Source organism: Procambarus clarkii, chromosome 84 (genome assembly GCF_040958095.1).
Source record: "Procambarus clarkii isolate CNS0578487 chromosome 84, FALCON_Pclarkii_2.0, whole genome shotgun sequence".
In the NCBI taxonomy this organism is placed as follows: Eukaryota; Metazoa; Arthropoda; class Malacostraca; order Decapoda; family Cambaridae; genus Procambarus; species Procambarus clarkii.
Window position 1 is genome coordinate 18,129,979 of NC_091233.1, and position 22,684 is coordinate 18,152,662.

Consider the following 22,684-nt stretch of genomic DNA (forward strand, 5'->3'; position numbering starts at 1 on the left):
ATATATATATATATATATATATATATATATATATATATATATATATATCTCACAGAAATATCAGAGTCGCATATGCAATCTATTATTCAATTAACTCTCATAAACAACATTCTTCACTTTTCAATATGAATACCACATGCAAATTAGGTCCCCGGGCTTATTAACAGTGCTATGAAATAAAGTGAGAAATCATTTATGCAAATTTGAGCGTTTAACTCGTGACTGAAATATATAATAGTGTCTCCTCAATGCTGCAAATATTTTATGTCAAATCTCACAAAATCTGATTGATTATGCTAATATCTGAGCGGAAATGTCTCTTAGAACTCGTATCTGATTTATGAGGAAATTGTGAGGTGTGCCAGTGTGTTGAATTTGGACTATCATTGAAGGCCCTATTGCACTTATGCAGGTCACTGGAAGTTTAACTGCACTTATCTAGGTCACTGGAAGCTCAATTGCAATTCGCTAGGTCATCGGAAGTTCAACAAACCTTCACTAAGTCACTGCGAATTGAATCACACTTTACAGGTCACTGAAAGTTCGATATCACCTGATGCCCCTGCTCACCTTGCAGCAAGTATCTGTCTGGAAGTTAGGCAGGTGCTGTGGACTGCATCATGACGAGGTGAGTGTGTTTGAGTTTGATATATATATATATATATATATATATATATATATATATATATATATATATATATATATATATATATATATATATATATATATATATATATGTAAAAGAAATGACAGGAAAATAAGCTGGGAGTCAGGATATTCGACAACCGTCGGTTAGAAAGATGGGGTCCAAGAGCTAACAGCTCCACCCTGCGATCACAGCACACACACACATATACACCGAGATGTTCCTGTTTTATAGAGTAAAACGGACATTTGTCTATGGATGTCTGGGTAGACATTGGTTATTTAATGGCGACTGCTCTATTGACCATCGCCGAATTGCATAGGAAACAACGAATCACTTAATTATTCTTATGTTAGATCCCATTATTAATTCTTATGTTTATCCCATTATTACGTTGAAGAAGAGCACTCTTTGCCCACCTCCCCTCCTAAGGAACATTGACAGTTATCGTAAATGATTACTGAGGTTTCTTAATGAGAGTTTGAAGAGCGGATTTATATTTTGAACGACGGTGCATTATTGTCTCAGATGAAGCCCTCGGTGATGGCTGTCTCACAGAGGCACCAAATATATCATTCAGTGAAAAGACAAAACTGACATGTTATGAATAATTTAAGAAATGGAAACTGATAGCAATCTGTCCATCACAAGACATTATTAGCCTTTGACAGTCCGAAAAATTAATACGCTATTTCTTTTTTACTTTTATTGAAAATTAATAATAATAATCTTATATTCCATGATCATTCGAGACTACTCAATACCAATCCTGTTTACATATATTACAATTCTTTGCTATAAAACCCAAACCCTATCAATCCCTTTTCCAGAATGTTTAGGCATGACAGAATCTAAATTCAACAAACGAACATAACTCACTAATCCTTATGCAGAATTCCCCATGGGTTGAAATATACACATATGGAACAAACCTGATCTGTGTGTGTGATGATGTAAGGGCGAAGAGGGAGAACGGCCTATTGACATAGCTCGGGTGCAGGGGGGAGTTGTATAAAATCCTGGTTTGTGTCTCGGAGAGGCTACGGGATCCAGTAAGTTCAGTAGAACTTCGGTTTCAACCCTTTTACCCTGTCGTAGCTCCGTCGATTAAGGCAGTGTCTGGGATGCTCCCGGACGCAGGTTCGAATCCTCGTCACGGCCCTTGTGGATTTGATCATTTGATGCATCACGTTAGTGTGATCTGTGTGTGTGTTTGCTTGCCTAGGACTTAACAAGCGCGGATAATAACCTTTTATCATTATAGTTAAACGCAGCAGACCCATTCGTTCCCCCACACTGTAGGCCTACCACAGTGTGGGGGACGAATTGGCCACATATACGACAGTTGGGGAAATTCTCTGTTGGGATCGGTAATACAAAGAAATTTCGAATCCGTCAAACACACACCGAAACTACGACGTTGGTACAACGTTCAAACAAGTTTTAACACCTCCTAACCAGTTATAACAACCAATATAGCAAGTTGTAACAACGTTCTAATACGTCATAAAAAATTATATAAAGAAAAAATAAGTTCTTACAACTTTATTACAAGTTGTAAGAAGGGAATCATAGGTACCATTACGTAGTGTGTTTGTTATATGATATATGATATATGAATGATATGATATACGTAGTGTGTTATATAGTTAGTGTGGATATATGAATGGAGATGGTATATTAATTCCTAAATGCTGTATTTTAAACGCTTCGATTTACACGCAAACGAGTTTAAAAACCCAAAGGAAACAAAGAAATTGGAACTTACCTGAAGAAGTAGGTTCTAAGTGTGTCCGTCGAGCTGTGGAACAGTATTCACCTGTAAAGACATAAACAAGAATTATTAATTTGCCTTCATAAAAACCTCATACATCACAAGTATGATACAATAGACCACACGCCAGAAAATGAATTAAAGACAACGTTTCGGTCCGCTCCTTGACCAAGACATGACTTAATAATGGTCCCGGACGGACCGAAACGTCGTCGATTGTAACTGTAAGGTGTGAAGGATAGATGAAATGGTTATGTAATAATCTAAGATGAGGTCTGATAAAGACCTTTTGTGCCCTCTGTAATGCTTTTGCGCTACCGCTCACAGGATGAGTATGGGGTGCACAATAAACTAGCCGCCTTCGGCGGCAACAATCAATCAAATCATCGTCGTTTCCTACTGTGTAGTTTAGTCATCAAATCTTCAGCCACGTTACTGTGATTCATCGTCTGTAGAATACAATCATCAAATGATCACTTTTTTAATCCACATATATTTACATATAAAAGGTGCAGATGATAGAGGTAAACACTTTAGGATAGAAATAATGCTTAATCATTTCCTGAAGGGAGAGGGTGATTGGGTCCAATCACGACACGCTGTGATTGGCCCAAAACTGACTGAGTACATGTTCGCGTACATATATATGTGATTTTCGATCACTAGGCACAAATCGTCCAAGACGTCTTACATATTCAACACAAACACTTAGAAAAAAACACTCCACGAATACACGTATGTAATTTTGCCACACCATTAAGTTTGAATTCGAATGGTATTTCGTCCAAAACATTTTTATCACGTTAGTGAGCATTTAATCACGTTAATAAGTAATGGCGTATCCTGTTTGGCGTCCCACTTATGCTCACTAATAACCAAGGAAGCACTTTTAGGAGTTTGAAAGGTAAGAAAAGTAATTAAAAGTATCCGCGTCAGTTATAAACACTTTAGTGCGTTCACGGGAAAGTTCTTGTTATATGAAGCTAATTCTTGGTCAACACCCAACCCAATATGCGAGTGTAAACATCATGTTTATTGTGTTTATATGCGGATGTTGAGTAAAATGTTAGCCCTCCATCATCCCATTCTCCATCTAAAAGAAAAAATCCACAAGGGCCGTGACGAGGATTCGAACCTGCGTCTGGGAGCATCCCAGACACTGCCTTAATCGACTGAGCTACGACAGGGGTCCAGATATCTCTCTCATCTAACTCACAGCCTCCGACCTTTGACCTGATATCTTGAAGTAATGGTTATCTTCACATCCGAAAGACGAACATCATGATATGTATAGACCACTACAACTCTCAAATAAGATCTATATTGGAATACTTGCCATTAATTCCGGATTCCTGAACACAATTTCCTTAAAGTTGTCAGAAAAATTAAAAATATGGGTCTTCTCATCTAGCGAGAAGCACAAAAAGTTAATGTAGTTGACCCAATTGCGTAAATCCAAACTCTCCACCACACAAGAAATAGGGGGCTGGTATGTGTGTGTATTTTGTAAAAGTTAAAAATGACATTTACCCCCTATTTAGGTTCTTTACAAGTTCTTGTGTCAGGAAGAAACGACCAAACAATAGGGGCGATATGTAACAGCCAGAAGGACGTTCCTTGCGCACGAACACACATGAATTTCGACCGTCTTATGTCTTGAAATACACCAAATTGTGGAAACCAATTTTGTCTACAGGCGGGACACTATATACAGCTAACGTACATTACAACACTGGCAAATGAACGTTTAAATAACGCATACAATACTATTCAATGAAATGAAAACACTGCAAAACACATGAATAATAAGCACTGCAGGCCACAGTCACAACCACCACTGCAGGCCACAGTCACAACCACCACTGCAGGCCACAGTCACAACCACCACTGCAGGCCACAGTCACAACCACCACTACAGGCCACAGTCACAACCACCACTGCAGGCCACAGAACCAACCACCACTGCAGGCCACAGTCACAACCACCACTGCAGGCCACAGAACCAACCACCACTGCAGGCCACAGAACCAACCACCACTGCAGGCCACAGAACCAACCACCACTGCAGGCCACAGTCACAACCACCACTGCAGGCCACAGAACCAACCACCACTGCAGGCCACAGTCACAACCACCACTGCAGGCCACAGTCACAACCACCACTACAGGCCACAGACACAACCACCACTGCAGGCCACAGACACAACCACCACTACAGGCCACAGACACAACCACCACTACAGGCCACAGATACAACCACCACTACAGGCCACAGAACCAACCACCACTGCAGGCCACAAACAACCACCACTACAGGCCACAGAACCAACCACCACTGCCTGGGGGAACCTCCAACTGTGCTTGACTGCTCAAAAGTTATATGTTAAACTTTTAATTAAATTTTATCTGTGAAATATTCTGGAGCAATGTGTTGCTTCGTTTGGTGGACTCTCTGGTGTGAGGTAGTGTGAGGTGGGGACCTCCTGGTGTAGTGTGAGGTGGGGACCTCCTGGTGTAGTGTGAGGGAGACCTCACAGTGTGAGGTGGCATAGGTGGAGAGAAGGGTGTGTACTACATGGCTGGAATGGGAGTAAGTATTGGTTGTATTGGAGACAATGGAGTGTCAACAGAGAACAATGCTATTGGGTGATGCTGCTGGATAAGCCTCTGGTGGATGAACCCACAGAGTACAGTGCTGGATAAGCCTCTGGTGGATGAACCCACAGAGTACAGTGCTGGATAAGCCTTTGGTGGATGAACCCACAGAGAACACTGCTGATAAGCCTCTGGTGGGTGAACCCACAGAGAACACTGCTGGATAAGCCTCGGGTGGATAAACCCACAGAGAATACTGCTGGATAAGCCTCGGGTGGATGCATCAACAGGCAACACTGGTGGATAAAACACTGGCGATAGAGGAGGAAAAACAAACGCAATAAAAGAGCCGGAGTAAACTCCATTAATCAGAAGATCGTGAGGGGCGAGCCAGCGAAGATTAAACTTAATGGAACCGGCGAACGAACGTGGCCTCGAAGGCTCTCGACAGGATGAGGCGAAATGGAGCAACTGGAAGCTGGGAAAAAAAACAGGGATTAACCGTCGGACTCAAACACGGAAGGAAACACCGCTGGTTCCTCGCTTATTTTGCTGCGATGTTTATTGTGACGAGATAAACACACTCTTTTTAGTGTTTTAAGTGTGTTAGTGTTTGAAGTGAGTTAGTGGATGATTAGAGATAGATCAGTGAAATTATATCACTTCCCTTCGAAACATTAATTGCTTCTATTATTATTTCTGATAATGCTGTTACTACAACTACTCCTACTCATGAACAAATCCACAAGGGCCGTGACAAGGATTCGAACCTGCGTCCGGGGGCATCCCAGACACTGCCTTAATCGACTGAGCTACGACAGGGTTAAAATCGTTGAAACGGAAGTTTTCGCTAAGTAAAGTAAAAGGTTGAAACCGAACTTGTGGATTTGTTCATTTGATGCATCACGTTAGTGTGATCTCTGTGTGTGACTCCTACTCATATTACAAGTACTCCCACGTCTGTTACTACAACCAGTTGTATTAATTGCATTTCATCTTTGTAAACGCACATTAATGACTATGTAAAAGATACCTCGAACACCGTTTATGTAGGACTGACAAATCTATGTATTTAGGTAAGTTTAAGATTTTAAAAGCTCTACAATCACCTTCTGTGGTTGATTGTTCAATAAATCAATTATATGTTTAACAGATCTCTAACCCTGTCCATGGAGGACAGACAAAAATGTATGCTGGTTAGCATTGTAAATGTCTAGCCACGTCTGTGGTAAAATAATAATAATAATAATAACAACAATTACTATAACTAGTACTCTTACAACTACTAATACAACCAGTCTGTTGTAGTAATAGCAGTCTGTTGTAGTAATAGCAGTCTGTTGTAGTAATAGCAGTCTGAGTCACTCGAGCTCGGTAAACAATCGAAGAAATATTATAGAAAAATCCAGTATTAGTTTTTAAGAGGATGAAGACTTGAATAACAAGAGGAGAAAGTTCTCTATAAGAGGATTTTCTTAATAACTTTTCAATATATGCAGTTTTTTTTTTTTAGAGTTGAAGCACCAGTCGCCTCCTCCAGCTTCGTTAACGCTATATTTTTCGTGTCTTGGGAAGGACAGATTTTCATCAATTTCCATTCCTAATGTGATAACTGATGCGTCGTATATCAGTGCTCTCTCTCGTGTAGTCATGACAGGGCGGTGTATCTGGAGGCTGGTTGAGTTGGCCATCAATTGACTGTTTCCTGGGGGAAACAGTCAATAACCTGCCGTCAATATTTTCATCTATAACCTTCCACCGTCGGTCCTAACCTAATAGCTTAAAGGGTTTCGTTGTAAGCCCACTACGGGCTCACCATAGCCCGTGCTACTTGGAACTTTTTGTTCCAAGTAGTAAATCTTAAACAACAACAGGGTTTCGTTGATGTAATTGATGTTTTATTTCCTCCTGAGAGGGAGAATAGTGTTCGATCACACTACCCTGGGATGCACTGGCTTCGGTTTTATGCTCACAAGATTACTATAATATTTGTAACAACGTGGAAAGTTCGGTTACTTAAGACGAATTGAATGACAAGGAGAAACTTGCCAAATCTCTTAAGCTTACACATGATTTGTTGATGTCAGACCATATTATTAGGTTTATTATTTTATTTTATTGAGAAAATTCCACAGGAGCCGTGATAAGGAGTCGAACCTATGCAATGGGTATTCCCAGACACACGCTCTAGACAACTAGGCCACAGCATGGTCAAAAGAATTGCAACCTGAGGTTCAGGTGAACCAACAAGGATTCCCGGGGCTTCCACCGAAGCCGGACCAGATTTCACACATTTCCTCCCATGCACCTTGGCTTTGTCGTCTAGGAATTCTACCTTTGACTTTAAGAAATTCTACCTCTAAGAAAAATTACAGAAAGGAGATAAAGACTGATATATCTCAGTAATGTGATATATCAATAAGAAAATCCAAAGGACCCGTGATAAAGATTCCAAATGTGCGGCCACCTATACGGACAAAAATAATAAAAAAAATCGACTTAAGAATGGTCCAGGACGGACCGGAACGTCGTCGTCCCTTCACTTTCTAGTGTGTGGTCTGGACAAATTACACACACACACACACACACACACACACACACACACACACACACACACACACACACACACACACACACACACACACACACGCACACACACACACACACACACACACAGGAGACCAAAGGGACAGTACACAATGAAGGGGAACAGCCTACCTGTAACGATTCGAGAAAGAGACCTGGGAGTGGATGTGACACCTAATCTAACTCCTGAGGCACATATAAATAGGATAACGACAGCAGCGTACTCTACACTGGCGAAAATTAGAACTTCATTCAGAAACCTAAATGAGGAAGCTTTTAGGGCGCTTTACACTGCCTACGTGAGACCCGTCTTAGAGTATGCCGCGCCATCATGGAGCCCCCACCTGAAGAAACACAAAGAAACTGGAGAAGGTTCAGAGGTTTGCGACGAGGCTTGTCCCAGAGCTACGAGGGATGGGATATGAAGAGCGGCTGAAGGAACTGAACCTTACGACACTAGAGAAAAGAAGGGAGAGAGGAGATATGATAGGGACATATAAAATACTCAGGGGAATTGTCAAAGTGGAAATAGATGAAATGTTCACACGTAATAATAACAGAACGAGGGGACATGGGTGGAAACTGGAAACTCAGATGAGTCACAGAGATGTTAGGAAGTTTTCTTTTAGCGTGAGAGTAGTAGAAAAATGGAATGCACTTGGGGAACAGGTTGTGGAAGCAAATACTATTCATACTTTTAAAACTAGGTATGATAGGGAAATGGGACAGGAGTCATTGCTGTAAACAACCGATAGCTAGAAAGGCGGGATCCAAGAGTCAATGCTCGATCCTGCAAGCACATATAGGTGAGTACACACACACACACACACACACGAACCATAGAGATGTAAAAAAGAATGTTTTCAGTGTCAGAGTAGCAGACAAATGAAATGCATTAGGCAGTGATATGGTGGAGGCTGACTCCATACACAGCTTCAAGTGTAGATATGATAGAGCCCAATAGGCTCAGGAACCTGTATACCAGTTGATTGACAGTTGAGAGGCGGGACCAAAGAGCCAGAGCTCAACCCCGCAAGCATAGCTAGGTAAGAATAGTGTACCTCCCTACAAATTTTAGCTTCGTGCTTCTCTTTAACCTCTTTGCTAGTCGCGTCTGTGAGTTCTGATCCCAAAATGCTTTTATCCGAACATTCGATAACTAAATATTGAGGTTCCGAGGTAGTTCATTGTTCAAGTGTCTCGTGATAGCATAAAAGTTAAAAAAACGGCCGTTGTGCGATAACATCAGTCCATAACAACAGTCAACAGTGAATTGTTTAATGTGAGCTGAACCCACTAATGTAACGATGAAACAGTTCAGTGACTCTTGCGGCCGTGATCACAACTTTGGCCACAAATTCGCGAGAGATTGTTTTGCTGGCATCATAATTGTGTTTTGCGCCTGACAGCTGGGTGGACAGCGCTTCAGATTCGTAGTCCTGAGGTTCCGGGTTCGATCCCCGGTGGAGGCAGAGACAAATGGGCAAAATGTTTCTTTCACCTTGATGCCCCTGTTACCTAGCAGTAAATAGGTACCTGGGAGTTAGACAGCTGTTACGAGCTGCTCCCTGGGGGGAGGGGGTGTAACAAAAAGGAGGCCTGGTCAAGGACCGGGCCGCGGAGACGCTAAGCCCCGAAATTATCTCAAGATAACCGCCTGAGTGCCGGAGGAGTGCCAGGGAGACCAGACACAACAGTGCCAGGGCGAGAGGTCCTCCTCAGGACCACGATTCATCAAGCATTCACCCCATCTACTAACGAAACCTCTACATCTTTCAACAATCATAGCGACTTTGTTTACATTTAATAAACAATTTAGTAGGCATCCATCAGTCTTATGAGACTATAGAGTTGCGCTCTGGTTTTCGGTCTGGTTTGGCCTCTCCAGGGCGCAAAGCCAGAGTAGGTTGATACAGGGAAGAAGCTGTTACCCATGCAGCAGGTCCCCCCCTCTCCACGGCGCTGAAAGTCTCTAATGGAAAGGCAAACGCCAATGTGATTGGTTCCAGCGCCGTCACAGGAACTGTCAGAACGAGGTTGAAGGCAACAACGAACTGCCCAACAGGCTCCAGCTCCTAAGTTGACTACGAAGTTGGTGAAAGAAGACACAGGGACTCCAAACCCGGACACCCCCGTTATCTTGAGGTTATCTTGAGATGATTTCGGGGCTTTAGTGTCCCCGCGGCCCGGTCCTCGACCAGGCCTCCACCCCCAGGAAGCAGCCCGTGACAGCTGACTAACATCCAGGTACCTATTTTACTGATAGGTAACAGGGGCATTGGGTGAAAGAAACTCTGCCCATTGTTTCTCGCCGGCGCCTAGGATCGAACCCAGGACCACAGGATCACAAGTCCAGCGTGCTGTCCGCTCTGCCGACCGGCTCCCCCGTGGTCGGGGCCGGAGAAGAACCACCCCAGCAAGGGCATGAATAACCCCAGCTACGAGCTTTGAAACCTAAGAGTCCAAGGACAGTGTTTTATAAACTACCTCTAAGTGCTTTAGCGGTCATGGACTGTTTAATAACCGTCAACAAAGCATCCATGAATGAGGGAAAGATGTACTGGTTTCGTTAGTGGTTGCGTGATAAAATCTGGTTCCGACGCCTACACACACACTAGCCGGCGGAGTAAGAACATTATCGTTAGCAAATACCCTCACACTACCAACGGTTGCCGACACGAATAAGCAAATCAAATTATGCGTAACTAACTCACCGCAAACGTAATTAGCTTAGCTTAGAGGCCCTTGCGGTCCGGTTCTTGAGTCCGTTGTTGATATATATACATTACTCTGTGTAACTAACTTATCAACACGGTAATCTGCTTAGCTGAATGAATTTTTGGTTTCTGTTCCTGAGGCCATTATGTGCCTTTAAGTTTTTCCACTACCACCCACAGGATGGGTATGGGGTTCACTACCACCCACAGGATGGGTATGGGGCCACTACCACCCACAGGACGGGTATGGGGTCCACTACCACCCACAGGATGGGCAACACACACACAGACGAACTACAATGCCTGGACCATTGCACTTACAACATCACAAGGAGAACGCCAGTCTACCATAAATACACTACACGTATACAGAAAGAAAATAGTATTTTTATCCTTAATGCCCATGGACTCAGGCACAGCCACCACTGGAGCATTACACAATCAACAACACACACACACTTACACACACACACTTACACCTCTCCCTCTAACATGATCACCATTAACGTGACACAAATCCCGCCTCCAACCATTATTAATAATGGCAATCGCCAAACTGGGAAACAGTTGAGGATTGATACGACATTTTTCACCGAGTAACTTGTTCAATAACCGGTTCGAGATGGCAGATGTTGAAGCATTGTGTCTCGCTTTTCTCCTCAAGTTCCTCCGGTTTGTACCTGCAACTTGCATCGACAAGAGAGTGTAATTGCTGCTGGGACTTGCAATTACTGGGACCTGCAAATGGTGGGACTTTCGAGAGCTTCACAGCTCGACAACAAATGTATGAAGAAACATTCATTGGCAGTCAAACAGTAACGAGCCATTATATATTATATATATATATATATACACACACACACACACACCACACACACACACATACACACACACACACGAGATTGTTCGCTATTGTTTGGAATATGCTGGAACAATTAGTTACAGATTTTAGAGTTTACAGAATGTAATCTCAGTTCTATCTTCGGTTAAGCTATTCTAATCGATGAAAGAACTAGAGTAATTTCCTCCGCTACACTATAATCACTTATAATTACGAATTACTTTTCGTGTGTTTAGTTTGACAAGTCATTATATTATTTTAAATTCTCGTAGTGTCAGGTATTCGTTTTTTCAGTCTTGTCAAAGTGACCCAATTAAGCTTCTCCTAACGAGTTGCCTGCGATATGGGTCGTTATCACTCGAGATAACCGGTGCTAAAGCTTCCTGGAAATTAGCAATACGCTTCTTTGAGCACCGTGGCTAAGTCTCTACGCTAATTTCCAATTTAAAACACATCAACGTATTTTTTTTCTACCACAGACGTGGCCAGACATATACAGTGCTAACCAGCATATATACAATTTGTTCTGTGCTCCATAGACAAGGTTAGAGATCTGTTAAATGTGATCTGTTAAACATATAGTTCAGAGATTTATTGATCAATCAACCCACAAAAAGGTGATTGTAGTGCTTTTAAAATGCTAATCTAACTTATATATGTCAACACATTGAAAAGAACGAGGAAAAATATTCTCGGTTCGTAATTCTTAGGAATTGTCAAGGAACCCTAAAATTCAGGAGGACATTTTTTTTGGCCAACTATTTATTCAACTTTAAATTAGTAGGTATCGTAAATCTCAGAATCTCTTCTACGTTTACTCTCAATAGCCCTATAGGGTGCTGATAATTAACTTCCCGTATAGATTTGATTCCCTTATGCATTGCAAGTTCATGTATGTTTATTGAAACAAGAAAAAAAATACATCTCAAAAGGGATTAAGTAGCTTAGGCTATTTCTACCCAGAAATTGTATACATTGCAATGCATTGGTGATCACTTAAATATATTCACAATGAATTGATAGTGAATATATTTCATTATTTGAATATATTCCCCATTACTAAGCTCTCTAACTGAGCTTTCGAACTCTTAAACACGAATGTTGTTGTGGCAATTTGGAAATAATTCAGTGGTTTCTGCAAATTTTGGTATACAACTGTATAGCTCGATATAATGATATCGTTCATCATATCTCGTTATCCGGGATACAGTTTACAATACTCAATTGTCTAGAGACTGTATTTATCTTAATGTATAGTGGAGATAATTGCTGTAGAAGGGAAGAGAGAGAGAGAGAGAGATATGACTAACATTTCGTAAAAGGGATTAAAAAAATTACAAAATTCCTTCACGAAATTCCGTGGAATACCGCAGACTGCATTATGAGTCAATGAAAGAACAAAGAAAAAACAAATAAAATATATGAAAAAGACCACCTAACCAAGCACAACTTGGCGAGTACATTTAGGGCAGTACACACACTCAGTTGCACAATTATGGCGGGTGAGATTCAGGGGAAATTCCTGCAACTGGCGGAAAAAGTTCGTCACCAGTTTTGTATGATTTATGCAGATGTGCAACGCGGAAATGGTATAAAACACGTAACTAGGAAGAGATGTTAGCCTTTCTTTAGAAAGTTGAAAGCTACAGTGAACTCTCATTCTGCCTTAGTCAGTCAGGTCAGTCAAGTACAGTCCAAGTCCAAGTCCAAGTCCAAATCCAGTCAAGTCCAGGTCCAGTCCAAGTCCAAGTCCAAATCCAGTCAAGTCCAGGTCCAGTCCAAGTCCAGTCAAGTCCAGCCCAGTCAAGTCAAGTCAGTCAGCCAGTCTCTCTCTCTATATATATATATAGTGCCCAGTCATTGATCTCATTTAGGCAACATTAATATGAACTCTCATATACGCTATTTAGAGTCAGACACCATAACATGGCGTCTCAAGCAACTGTGTTCAATATCAGACTCTAAAGCGCCTCAACTGCGCGACCGAACCAATAAATCCCCAACACACACGTCTCGACCAAATTTACAAATGAAGTACTTAAAATTCCTCTGATGCCAGCGGCAAGTGGAAGTGACGGGTAGCGAGGCATTCTCTCTCCTTGCCGGATTTCCGCTCCCTGGCTAGGTTGTTCTAGGGTGGTGAGGCTAGGTGTTTTAGGGTGGTGTGGTTCCAGTTGTCTGTACCAATGGCCCGAATTGTGTTCCAATTGCCTGTACCAATGACCCGAATTGGTGTTCCAATTGTCTTGTACCAATGGCCCGAGCACATTCTGACAGTTGTCTGTACCAAGTACCCGAATTGATTTTGAGTTCGTGCATTCAGCCAACACCTGAGCGAGCATTTAAAATACCTGACCAGCGCATAGCACTGATATGCGCCAACACACAGGTACACAATAGCGCAATGCGTATCTACCATCACATTGGTAAGCACAAAGGTTCCCTCACGCACGAACGCATTGCCACGCATGGGCGTATTTTCACGGACAAACGCCAGCAACTCTACGCATAAATCACCAGTAATACGATATATTGATATCTTTTCAAACTACTCAACGAATCGTTTAATTTAGGAATTTTTCTGTATGAAATAAATATTCTTTACAGGTTGAATTCTCTATTATTATTATTAACTTTTTTTTAATTCTAAAATTCTTTTGCAGTGAAACTTTTTGTACCATGGAATAGTTGTTAATGGAGGCTCGCCAGGCTCTGTACAGTGAAATATCTCTTTAAAACTTGATCACAAACAATGACAGGACTTGTTAGTGGCGATTTTAAACTTTCTCCGTGTTTGGGATCTGCGGAAATCATCGAAAGTTGATGATGGAACTTTTTTTTTTAAACCTGGAACCGAATTACATAAACTTTCTCTCTCTGGTCAGTCGTTCCTTAATTAATTATCCAACTTTGTGTGACAGAGTTTCTTTCACCCTATGCCCCTGTTACCTAGCAGTAAAAATAGGTACCTGGGTGTTAGTCAGCTGTCACGGGCTGCTTCCTGGGGGTGGAGGCCTGGTCGAGGACCGGGCCGCGGGGACACTAAAGCCCCGAAATCATCTCAAGATAACCTGACATTGCCCGTTGTGGTAGGTTGACTGTGGGTATGTTTGTGTAAGATGTGGATTATATCATGGTTATCTTGAGGTTATCATGGTTACCTTGAGATGATTTCGGGGCTTCAGTGTCCCCGCGGCCCGGTCCTCGACCAGGTCTCCACCCCCAGGAGACAGCCCGTGACAGCTGACTAACACCCAGGTACCTATTTTACTGCTAGGTAACAGGGTCATAGGGTGAAAGAAATTTTGCCCATTGTTTCTCGCCGGCGCCCGGGATCGAACCCGCGATCACAGGATCACAAGCCCAGTGTGCTGTCCGCTCGGCCGACCGGCTCCCTGGTGGATAGAATGATTTTGTTTCCAATTATACTGTCTCTCTCTGTTTCCTTGAATGTTGTCTCTGTCTCTTTTTGGAAATTTCTGTCTCTTATGTGTGGCGTTCTAGAAACAAAAAACATTTTGTTCTTATAATGCCTAATACGTTGGCAAAGTACCCCAACAAAAAATTCAAAATACTGACTTTCTTTCTCTGTCCTATACTACTCAACCACTTGGGCTGGACGGTAGAGCGACGGTCTCGCTTCATGCAGGTCGGCGTTCAATCCCCGACCAACCAAGTAGTTGGACACCATTCCTTTCCCCCTGTCCCATCCCAAATCCTTATCCTGACCCCTTCCAAGTGCTATACAGTCGTAATGGCTTGGCGCTTTCCCCCCTGATAACTCCTTCCCTCTCTGTCCTATACTATGAAATTTCAGACTGAAAGAATATCGACTCTTTCTCGTCATTCTACACTAACTCTATTTTGATTCTTTCAGTTTATCTCTAACTATAGAGCCCCGACTGTCAGAACTATTCTGACAAGTTCAAAGGACGAGTCTAAACCTGTTCCGAACACAACCACGCTCATTCAACAACCAGGTTTTCGAAGCTACATAGAACCATTGGAAAATAATTCTCCCCCTCTCTCTCTCTCTCTCTCTCTCCTCTTTCATGCATGTTTGAGGAATTTTTCCCTCGGTCCTCCTCCCAACCCTTCACATGCCCAGAGAATATTTCCCCGACTTCATGAGCAGAAATTTCCCCGCCAGGCGATGAACGAAAAGAAACTTAGATCTTCGAGGCAAAAATATATAACAATTTTTGTTCATTTGTCTGTCTGTATTCTCTCTCTCTCTCTCTCTCTCTGCCCTTCGTGTACATTGTACTCTGTGTATGAATGTTTTGTGTTGATTAAAACACCGCGTCATTAGTATTCATCAAAACTGTCTGAAGGACAGCTTAATCATCATGATTTCTTTCACTTTCATCTGCGTTAATCAGCTGGACTTTTCACCATATTGTTGGGTTTTAAAGATCATTTGTTTTGTAAATAATTATTTAAATTAGCTGTGTGTTTAAAGTGACTTAAAACGTTAGATTGTTAGACAGGTCATTTTTGTGGGTCATTTCGGTCCAATAGGCACCTTTTGGGCCATTTCGGTCCAATAGGCACTCTTTGTGGGCCATTTTGGTCCACCAGATCCACTATGCTATCCACTTTGTCCAAGAAATACCAATTGGTTGCTCACTTTGTCCTCCAAGACCCGTTGTGTGGCCCACCTCTTTCTCCAGATACTACTCTTGTGGCCCACCTTGTTGTTCAGACCCCACTGTGTGGCCCACCTCGTTGTTCAGACCCCACTGTGTGGCCAACCTTGTTGTTCAAACCCCACTGTGTGGCCAACCTTGTTGTTCAGACCCCACTGTGTGGCCCACCTCGTTGTTCAGACCCCACTGTGTGGCCCACCTCGTCCTCCTGATGGACAAAAGCAAGGAATTATTTGTTTCTGCCTCTCCATCTACCCTCGCTGACTCCCCATCTCTCAACTATTCATATCTTTTTCGCCCCCATCATTCTATTCCCTCTTCCTCCCCACCGACCAGCTTCCCGATCTGCCTCTTCCCACCGACCAACTTCCCGACCTGCCTCTCCCCACCGAACGGTTCCCCGACTTGCCTCTTCCCACCGACCAACTTCCCGACCCAAGAAGTGTTATGTCTGGCGCCGTTGTTTACGACCAGAATTTCGACGTGAAACATAACCAGACATGATTTTGCACCACCATGTGTTTATATTGCCTCTTAAGCAAGTTGGGCCATGGCCAGCACTGCCGGCTGTAACTGGCCTGGCCAAGTTGGGCCTTGGCCAACATCTCTGGCTGTAACTGGCCTGGCCAAGATGATCCTTGGCCAGTACTGGGTGTGGTTGAAGCTATGTGAGTCCTTATCACTGTTCCTGGTTCTAACTTAGTAATTAAACCCACCAAATTCTGGTGTTCTAAATACCGTTCTTTGGCAAGTGTCTCCTACACTCTTTCTACCTCTCCGCCCTCTCCGCCCAGAGGGTAGCGAGGCAGACAGCTCTGGAGACCGTTTTGAGTCCTCAAATATCGGCTGTGAAGCGGGACACGAAAAACTAGACCTGACTCCCCCATAGTCACTGATGGCTCAGTCAGGCGGACCCTGGTTCGTTCTCCTCAGCTCATCTAAGAGGTCAAGAAAAAGTGTCAATTGGGTAATCTCGCTATGCTCCAGTTCTGCTGTTTTTTTTCACTTAAATTCTCGGGTGAAATTTAATTCCTGATTTCGCATTCCGCACCGAAACTTTCATTAGGAGTCGCCTTCAATAACAAAGTTTTCGTGTTTTGTTTTGTTTTAAAATTTTTCGTCTTTCTGTCACGCTTGTGTTTGGAAGTGTACGTCTCACTTGTTATAGTTCTATGGGCCACGATTTATCAAATACTTGTGCATCAACTGGCGAAACCTGTACATCTGTCAACAAAATTTTTTTATTTTTTTTATTTTTTTTTTCAACTCTGAAGCATTACGAGGTTGTTTATAATAATAATAATAACTTTGGATTGTGAAGTGAAGCTAACACCTGATAATTAAATGTAAAGAAAGCCGCCAATCTGGACGTTTTTACATTTGGGGGCCAGATTCTGGCCCCCAAATGGGGCAAGTGGCCAAAATCCACTTGCCTCTCTAAGGGCCCACTCTGGGGCCAGATTCACGAAGCAGTTACGCAAGCACTTACGAACTTGTACATCTTTTCTCAATCTTTGGCGGCTTTGTTTACATTTATTAAACAGTTAATGAGCTCCGAAGCATCAGGAGGCTGTTTAGAACAATAACAACAGTTGATTGGCAAGTTTTCATGCTTGTAAACTGTTTAATAAATGTAATCAAAGCTGTCAAAGAACGAGGAAAGATGTACACGTTCGTAAGTGCTTGCGTAACTGCTTCGTGAATCTGGCCCCAGGAACACTAAGAGATTTAGTAAGTGGATGAGGAAATGCAAGATGACTCTAGGCTCTTGAGCCCAACCACTTTGGCTGGACGGTAGAGCTATGGTCTCCTTTCATGCAGGTCGGAGTTCAATCCCCGCCCGTCCAAGTGGTTGGGCACCATTCTTCCCCCCCCCCCCCCCCCGTCCAATCCCAAATCCTTAGCCTGACCCCTTCCAAGTGCTACATAGTCGTAATGGCTTGGCGCCTTGACTTTGGGACGGTCGGGAATTGAACGCCGACCTGCATGAAGCGAGACTGTCTCTCTACCGTTCAACCCAAGTGGTTGGGTTGAATGCTAGAAGAAGAATGTCATATCATTCCTAACTCCGAAGCCTGCACACTGCCTCTCATCCGCTCGTTAAAGCTGCCTCCAACACCGGCGAAATTATTTTTTGGCGTCTCACAGGAGCTGGACAACTTTGTGGGCGTTCAAACTTCCGCAAGTAAGCTTACTGGGCGTCGTGACGAACGGCTTTCCCAAAGTCGAACGTTCAGAAAACTTTTCGTTATGAAAGCGAACCCCTTTGGCTCTCTCCACTACACACAGAAATCACAGTAGCGTGACGCATCCTATGAACACATCCACAAGGGCCGTGACGAGGATTCGAAAGTAAATTCAGTAGAATTTCTGATTGCAATTATTATATCATGTCGTAGCTCAGTCGATTAAGACAGCGTCTGGGATGCTCTCGGACGTAGGTTCGAATCCTCGTCACGGCCCTTGCGGATTTGTTCCCTTTGGCTCTCTTTACTACCACGAAACCTCTTTATAAATAGTCTGAAGTAACTACACATTGTCGGGTTATGAATAGTACCTAATTGTACTATACAATAGTTTTTCTTCACATGCTTGTGAAACAAATTTTTGTTGTGGAATGTGCAGCTTATTTCTAAGCGAGGTAAACAGATCCCTGTAGCACAGTAGGCTACATCGTCAGCTGTGATCACCGAGATCGAGGAAGTCAACCTGTGCTCTTGAATTCCCAAACGTCAAATTTGACGCTGTTTATGCCTAACCAACAACGTAAGACTCCAGGTATCTTATGCAGTGCTTTTAATTGATCTAAACCACACAGATACTGACGTACCTGTCGCACCTATGGCACTGTGACTCCAGTGTCATGAGTGTGACCTTTGACCTCTCAACCTAACGTTGTGTAACTTCGCCACACTGATAGGCTACCACACCTAACCTTTCCTAACCTATAGTTTAGGAAAAAATAATGAGCCACAGGGACGTTAGAAAGAGCTTTTCCAGCATCAGAGCAGTTAACAGATTGAATGCATTAGGAAGTGATGTGGTGGAGGCTGACTCCATACACAGTTCCAAATGTAGATATGGTAGAGCCCAGTAGGCTCAGGAACCTGTACACCAGTTGACAGTTGAGAGGCGGGACCAAAGAGCCAGAGCTCAACTCCCGCAAGCACAACTAGGCTACCACACCATGGGGTCACACCCTGGGCTGTGGTCAGAGTGCCTCACACACTTATTAACACCTTTCTCGTGGTCTTAACAAGGCTAACGGGAAAAGTTGTCGCCTAAGTTGGAAAACTTTCTGAAGTGAAGGTTGATTTGGTGTTGGGCTTTAAGTTCTATCAACTTCTAGGGGTTATTAAGCCCACCACAATATCGTACTGACCAACCGGCAAGTATACTTTTGTCCAAGACTAAAGTATGCTCTCAGTGTGTATATATATATATATATATGAACAGGTTGTATATTGAGGGTTGAATAAATAACAAAATGTTGACCAATCCACACAGTAGAAAATGAAGGGACGACGACGTTTCGGTCCGTCCTGGACCATTCTCAAGTCACAATCGACTTGAGAATGGTCCAGGACGGACCGAAACGTTGTCGTCCCTTCATTTTCTAGTGTGTGGATTGGTCAACACACTTCAGCCACGTTATTTTGACTCCTCGTCTACATATAAACAAAATATTGAACGGGTTTGTTGATTCAGGATGTAAGGATTGCTGGTTCATTCTTTTTATCTGTATCAATTGCAATACTTTGCATACTATATTTCTATCTTGATAGACGAACGTTTATGTTCAAGACATACACTAGTTATTTGAAAATAATCATTATTTGAAAATGAACAGTGGGAAAGTTTAAGTAGATTTTTATAGTGGACGAGAGAATGGTAAATGATGTTTAATATTGTCAAATGCTCAGGTAATCATTATTAGATTTACCAGATATTACCTAAAGTCTTAGGCAATGATCTAATTGTCAACTGTGAATGCGGAAAACAAAATTAAGAGTCAACTTTTATTAAGAATCTTTAGGCAAGGAAAATCAGTGTATAAATGTTCCATATAAGGCAAATGGGACTTCTACAATCCATATGTAGAAGATTAATTAATAGGACGACTGAAGGTATTCGTCAGCATCTCCTCACCTTGTTAGACCCGAGTTAGATTGCGCAGTTCAACTTTAGTTTCTGTACTATTCAATGTATTTAAGTCCACTTAAGTATGTTCAGAAAAGGGATTCCAAAAGTAAACTCGTTAATCAGGAAAGAATGGTGTCAAACCACTATGGGACAGTCGGGGATTGGATACCGACCTGCATGAAGCGAGAACGTCGCTTCGTTCTTATATGAGATAGAAGGATTTAGTTTATAAGAGGAAAGGAAGTCGACGAAACTCAAGTTGGGTGGGGGTGGGGTAAGAGGAGGAGGAGGGGGTTGGAGCTTCGACTTGTGGTCTCCATGGAGACACAAATAAGAGGTCGGGGCCTAACCAAGTGAAGGATTAATGGTATGGAACTCCACCAGAACACCGACTTAAAAAAAAAAATAGCTTCAAAAGTAAGTTAAAGACTTGCTCCTTTGGAGGATGGGTATTAACTGACTCCTTTGGAGGATGGGTATTGACCGACTCCTTTGGAGGATGGATATTGACCGGCACCTTACAGCAAGGGGTATTGACTGACACATAGAAAACATACTAACTGACACCCGTGCAGGAAGGCTATTGACTATAATACCTATTACGAAAGGTCATTGAATGACACCTTGTAGGAAACGGGAGAGACTGGCAATTTGGAGGAGGAGGAGGACAAGGAGAAATAAGGAGGAGGAGGAAGAGTAGAACGAGGAGATGGAGTAAGGCCATACATAATGCTGCATAAGGCACATAGCATGAGATTGGACCCCATCAAGGAGGAAGCTGAATACATCCAAGCAAATTTTGTTGCACTTCCAAGAGCGATGACGGGCATTAGTTTACTATGGGGGGAAAAGGAGATGAGAAGAGACAAATATAGATAAAATGTAGGAGAGAGAGATAATCTGTTTTGCATCTTTAGCAAATAAAGGGGAGGAGTATATGGAGAGAAGAGAAATATGGCTAAGGTTAGAATAGAAAGAATCTATTTTGCACATTCAGCGAGGTCCATGTTATTAGTGTGGTGTGAGAGAGAGAGAGAGAGAGAGAGAGAGAGAGAGAGAGAGAGAGAGAGAGAGAGAGAGAGAGAGAGAGAGAGAAAGAAAGAGAGAAAGAAAGAAAGAGAGAAAGAAAGAAAGAGAGAAAGAAAGAAAGAGAAAGAAAGAAAGAGAAAGAAAGAAAGAAAGAGAAAGAAAGAAAGAAAGAAAGAAAGAGAGAAAGAAAGAAAGAGAAAGAAAGAAAGAAAGAGAAAGAAAGAAAGAAAGAAAGAAAGAAAGAAAGAAAGAAAGAAAGAAAGAAAGAAAGAAAGAAAGAAAGAAAGAAAGAAAGAAAGAAAGAAAGAAAGAAAGAAAGAAAGAAAGAAAGAAAAGAAAGAAAGAAAGAAAGAGAAAGAGAGAGAGAAAGAGAGAGAGAGGATAAAGGGAATTACAAGGGAAAGCGTCATGCCATTACGACACTATAGCACTTGAAAGGGGGTCAGAATAAGAAATTTTAGGATAGGTCGGGGGGGGGGGTAAAGGAATGGTACCCAACCATTTGGATAGTCGGGGATTGAACGCCGACCTGCATGACGCTTTACCGTCCACCTCAAGTGATTGAACGAGAGAGAGACGTGGTAGTGATTGTATAATGAAGACAATATGGGGATGAATTTTCATCCGTTTGTAGTTAACACGTTGTATTTTGTACGTTGTGAAGAGGACGGACTATATATATATATATATATATATATATATATATATATATATATATATATATATATATATATATATATATATATCAGGGGGACAGGCTGGGACCATGACAGCTTACTTGATCACCGGTGCGAGTCTCGTCACTGTATCACACTACTCTGTTCATCAATGTTCATAAGTGTTCAAGAACGTTACTAAATGTTCATAAATTTAGTATATAGTATCCACAGAAGCAGCGGAAGCAACAGTATCAAACAGGAGCTACAGTATAATATCATACATACAGTAGCAGTTGTATTAATCATTGTAACAGAACAGAAGCTACCAAAAAGGAACAAGAGTAGCCATGATAGCAACATGAGCAACAGTATCCCCATAACAGGAAAACAGTAGCATCTATAGCAACAGGAGCAACGGTAGGCCCCCATAGCAACAGGAGCCACAGAAGCCTCCATAGCAACAGGAGCAACAGAAGCCCCCATAGCAACGGGAAGAACGGTAGCAGCAGCAGTACTACCAGAAATTTTCCAGCTTGCTGAACTACAAATAATCAAGAGAGGTATGGGCAAGATTTACTTCCAAATTTAAGGCCCCAATTCCCCTTAGGCCACCGATCGTGCATAAACTTTACTTTACGGTCGGGTGTTGTTAGTGAGAGTAACGAGCCGCCCTCTCCCTCACTCTCCCTCACACTCTCTCCCTCTCACTCTCTCCCTCTCACTCTCTCCCTCTCACTCTCTCCCTCTCACTCTCTCCCTCTCACTCTCTCCCTCTCACTCTCTCCCTCTCAATCTCTCCCTCTCACTCTCTCCCTCTCACTCTCTCCCTCTCACTCTCTCCCTCCTTCTATTCTTCCTCGAGTGCTTTCACTCTTCCCAAACTTTTTCGCTTCCTTTATCTTCATCCTCCCTCTGTTTACACCGACTTTCATTTCCACATTCTCTTCCTTTTGTCTATATATTGTTCGGTTTATACCACTTCTCGCATTTTTTCTGTTTTTTTTTCATTTTCTTGTCCATTCCTAGTATCTAGAATAGTTGCAAG

General features: G+C 42.5%; 1 long non-coding RNA gene across 1 annotated transcript in view; it reads right to left on the bottom strand.

The window, feature by feature from the left end:
* The window catches only part of LOC123774878 (uncharacterized), a 329,931-nt gene that overhangs the window by 154,073 nt on the left and 153,174 nt on the right, over positions 1-22,684 (bottom strand). Inside the window, exon 4 of the long non-coding RNA XR_006775001.2 lies at positions 2,415-2,465. This is a non-coding gene — a long non-coding RNA (uncharacterized lncRNA). The remainder of the gene's footprint in view (positions 1-2,414; positions 2,466-22,684) is intronic.